This window comes from Crocuta crocuta, unplaced genomic scaffold, assembly GCF_008692635.1.
Source record: "Crocuta crocuta isolate KB4526 unplaced genomic scaffold, BGI_CrCroc_1.0 scaffold83, whole genome shotgun sequence".
NCBI lineage: Eukaryota > Metazoa > Chordata > Mammalia > Carnivora > Hyaenidae > Crocuta > Crocuta crocuta.
The window spans coordinates 740,565-745,586 of NW_027529638.1; the positions used below are offsets into that span (position 1 = coordinate 740,565).

Here is a 5,022-nt window from a genome sequence, read left to right on the forward strand (position 1 = left end):
TGAGAATGAGGACTATCTTTTTTAAAAAAATATATTTGACTTTTGGACTCTATCAGTGCTTCACAGCTTAAGTAATATAATAAGTTTCTTGTATGTCATACTTAACAAGATATTAAAGATATTAAAGAAAATAATCTGTTATAAATTAATTCTATATAGTTGCATTTTCTCAATTTTATAATAGTTAGAAATATTTTAGGAATGGTGCCAAAATTTTAATTATCTAAATTTTTAAAGAAATAATATAAAATGTCTCTTTCCTTGGCAAAATGGTGGAATACGACTTGACTACTCACATCACGCATGTTTTGTATCGGCATCTAGGCTTTTCGCGGCTCGAGTTTCCCTCCACAGAAGAGATATATAATGACAAAGCTTTATTACAAGGGAAATTGGAACGTCTTAGTGATACTAGCATGGTAGACTTTGCTATGGATATGTACAAAAAACATTAGTCGGATGATACTCCACATGCTTTGAGTGAAAAAAAGAACCGTAGTTGTTGCACAACTGAAACTGCTTCGGGCAGAAACGGAACCAGTTGTGAAGATGTTTGAAGCTCCGGAAACTACAAGGCAGATGTAGTCAATCAGAGATGGTTGGATTCTGTTTGACTACGTAGTGGACAAGCATGGTTTTGGACAGGAATACGCTGTATACGGATGCAAATTTCTAATATGAATGTAGGAATTACTCTGGAGCAGCAGAATATCTTTACTTCTTTACAATGTTTGGTTCCAGCAACAGATAGAAATGCTTTGAGTTCACTCGGGAAAACTGGCCTTTGAGATCGTAATGCAGAATTGGGATGCAGCTATGGAAGGCCTTACATGATTAAGAGAGACCATATAATATAATTCTGTGAGTTCCCCTACTTGTGTCTCTTCAACGGTGAACGTGGCTCATCCACTGTTGAGTCTCTGTTTTCTTCAACCACCCAAAGGGCTTGATAACATTAGCGATCTCTTCCTTTACCAGCCACAGTATCTTAACGCAATTCAGACCATGCATCCACATACTCTGTGCTATTTGACTACAGCCATCAGAGCAAAGACGTTTGAAAACACGGAAAAGTGCTAAAAGATCTGGTTAAAGTTATTCAACAGGAGTCTTACACATATAAAGACCCAATAACAAAATTTGTTGAATGTTTGCTTGCATGTTAACTTTGACTTTGATAGGGCCCAGAAAAAGCTGAGGGGATGTGAATCAGGACTTGTGAATGGCTTCTTGGTAGCTTGTCTTGAGGATTTCATTGAAAATGCTGGTCTCTTCATATTTGAGACTGTTTAAAGTTATTCAACAGGAGTCTTACACATATAAAGACCCAATCTCCGTAAGATACATGATTCCCGAAGAAAGATGGATTGTAAATTTGCTTAGAAATGCTAGACCGGATGCCAAGTTTGATTCTAAATTAGGTCATGGGGTTATGGGTAACAATGCAGTCTTACCCTATCAGCAAGTGATTGAAAAGACCAAAAGCCTTTCGTTTAGAAGCCAGACATTGGCCATGAATAGTGATAAGAAACTTAATCAGACTAGTTAAGTCAGAGTCTCCTATCTGGATAACTCAGGACTCTGTCTTCTGCTGAAAAACTATAGAAAGACAAGATGAAAAAACTATAAAATAAAGATGAAATAATAAAATCGTTATATAAAGGATGACAGACATTTTAGAAACAATGAACATATTGAGTGTAAATTAGGGGGAATTTGAATAAAATTGGCTGTGTTTCAGAAAAAAGAAAGAATGTAATAAGCGTCCATGTATAAAATCATGGAACAATTACTGAAACTGTGAGAAAAATTAAGCCATGTTATTTTTTATTTCAATGTTCATGTTTTTGTCTTCCAAACCTCCCAACTTATCTCATTCTAATACTACATTATTTTGATAATAATTTTAAACCAGTATTTATTGAATGATACTGTCAGGTCATGTACTACATGCTATATATTCCTTATAACTTACATCCTCACAAAATCCATACAGTTTGTGTGATTTCCTTCACTTTACAAGTGAGAGAATAATGTCTTAAAGGTTAAGAAATTCGACAAAGTCATACTATTATAACCGTTAGAGCTAGATATTCTCCCAGAGTCTATGTGTTACCTAATAAACAATGTATTCATTGTGTTTTAAGATATTATTAATATTTTTTTGTTTTGTTTTGTTTTTAAGGAATCTATCTAGTCAATCAATCAGTTCTGAAAATATTATATTAACTCATGACTAATTTTTTTGATGTTTCCATGTAATGAGACATTTTACAGAGATGACATATTACGTAGTGTTAGTGTATCAAACATGACTACAGAGCAATAACATTTATCTATAAGGCTTCTATAAGAATTCTGTTTCAATGCTAAAATTATTTTGGTATAGAAACTTCAAATTATATCAGGCAAGTACATCTTTGGTTTAAGAAGGCTTGATGTCCTAATGGAAGATAAAATCATTCAAAATGGATTCTAAATCAGGTTTTAGCACTTGCCATACTGCCAGACATCTAATGGATAGGTTGCAAATATTAAATTAAATTAATGAATGTATTAATTAACTTAAATTATTCCTATATAGAATACACTATTCCTTTTTTATCATTTAAGAAGTTTTGTTTTGAATCCAATTTTTCTGTAGGTGAGAGAAAGCTGTTGGGAGTAGGGTTGACTTGAGGCAGCTGTATTTAGAAATAAACAGAGCTCTCAATCTTTGGCATCTCTTGATGTCCTGGCTCTGTTTTTTACTGTGTTAGACTCCAGCCTCTGGCTTTGCATGGTAACAACATGGCAGCAGTAGTTGAAACACCCCACATCCTTCCGATTTCAGTTCAAAGGCAAGTATTAGTTTTTTTGTTTTTTGTTTTTTGTTTTTTTTTCCATTCCCAGTATCTACAGCAGAAGGCTCATGGTGTACCTTTGGTTCTAGTAGCATAAATATACACCAGTGAACCAATCACAGTGGTTAACAAAATGGTAGTCCTTAATTAATAAGTGAATTCCACAAATGTCTTGAATTCAATGTGAGGAAGAATGTTTTCCCTCAGAGGGAAACTGGGATATGATTTCACGAGGGATAATTGGATGCTAGCTAAGAAAAACAATAGTTATCTGCTGTAGCCTTCAAGGATAACATATATGACTTTCAGGATTATAATTTTCCGTTTTTTAAGTGTTTGGTTCTTACAAGTCTCAGGAAATTATGTGCTCATAAGAAAGAGAAAAAAATTATCTTAAAATGCCATTACTTTGGTAAGTCATCAATCAAGTTATATAAACTATCTTTTACCATAGTTTGATAAGTTATTACGAAGAATCATAACTTATCATGGTGCCCTAATTTAATGGAGAGTGTGCAGTATATGCATCTTTTTTATTGTTAATTCTGCACTTCTTGTGATTCTGATTTCACGTTATCTTTTTATTTCATACACAGGAATTTCTATATCAATTCACAGTGGGTACCAGATTATGAACTTGTGGGAACTCAGTGAAATGGAACCCAATCAGTTTAAATTTCTTTTAAGTATTTCTGTCTGGCTTTAATAATGTACAATTAATATAAAAAACCATTTAGCTTTTATCAGTTAGTCAAGATCTGTTGGCCTAGTTTCAAAAGTTGGTCCCCTGGGCATAATGGACATAATTGAAACTCCTGTTAAAATTTTCCATTTTAATGAAAATATTAAATGACTTGTGGAGTAGCATGGTAAGTTTGCAGCCCATTCTCAGAGGGCTGGGCTGTGTTTTCATTCTGCTGTCATCTACTATTTTATTCTCAACATTTACAAAGTTTATTAAAACAATTTCAGTCCAGTCCTTTGGCTTTGTTTTTAGATCATTGCTTTCCAGGGTGACTTGGGTTTTTATATTATTTTCATAATTTTCTCTTTATAGTTGAAAACTACAAAAGGGCATTGTTATCAGTGGGAAGCAAAAATACAATGATTAATTCTGTTTTATTCTTTTCTGAACTACAGATTGAATAAAGCAATATAGGGTGATATGCTTGGAACTACAAAGAGCTACAGATTAAAAAAAGTTCTAATTATTAGTCTCAGAATATAATTAACTACGATTATTTTTAAAAGTAGTTTTAATATTTTCTGGTAGATGAAATTGAATACAATTGAAAGTACTCTTTAATATTTAGGGTGTGCATTTAAAATAAAATTATAGTTACTGAGTACATTTCTTTTATTTGGAAATTATAAAGCTTTTTACTTGGTCTTTTGGCATTGTATACCTTTTTCAAACTATTTCTAATATTTTTGTGAGTCTCCATTAAAGTAGGAAAGGGCACAGGATAAGAGTGAAGGATACAATTAAATCTCACCCTAAAGTAAATTTTAATTCTGGATTTCCATAAATTCACTTGTTTTATGGCATAAAAGTGAGTAGGCTTAAAATCCAATCATCAAAAACCTCATTAAGTAAATTTATCTGAAAATATATTGGATAAATTTCTGGAGAAATAAAACATAAAATTTACCAATTAATCATATATTCACTTTTGTTTTATTCTTTAATAAACACATCTAATACTTATTGGTAGTGTTTACTGTACCCCTCAGATCAAACAAGTAGAGTCTTGAGCAAGCTCTGTACACATCTTATTTGATATTCACTGTATGTTTGCAGAGTTTATAACAGTGTCTCGTTTTACAGAAAGTAAATTCTCAAATAAGTAGCTCACCTAAGGTCACATAAGAATTGGAGTCAGAATTCAAATTTATGATGTGGAATCTAAAGCCTGCCTTTAAGTCTATATTGACTCATATTGTCACCAAATGTTCCCAAATCTAAATCCCTAAGTAGCTATTTTTTGTGTGTGTGAAAGATAGATATAAAGTAAAACATATAAATGATATTTTTAGGTATTGTAGAGAAGTGTTATGATTTAAAATGGATTATTTTAGAAATAAATTTATTATTAGAGGTAAAGAAACTAACAAAGACTTAGGCCCTAAAAGTGAAAAAATTGGGGAAACATAATTTTAACATTTTAATTATCATATA

The 5,022-nt window shown here is 32.1% G+C and overlaps 1 pseudogene; it reads left to right on the plus strand.

Moving 5' to 3' along the window:
- Positions 1–269: 269 nt before the first annotated feature.
- Positions 270–1,595, plus strand: LOC144230133 (eukaryotic translation initiation factor 3 subunit E pseudogene; annotated as a pseudogene).
- The last annotated feature ends 3,427 nt before the right edge of the window (positions 1,596–5,022 follow it).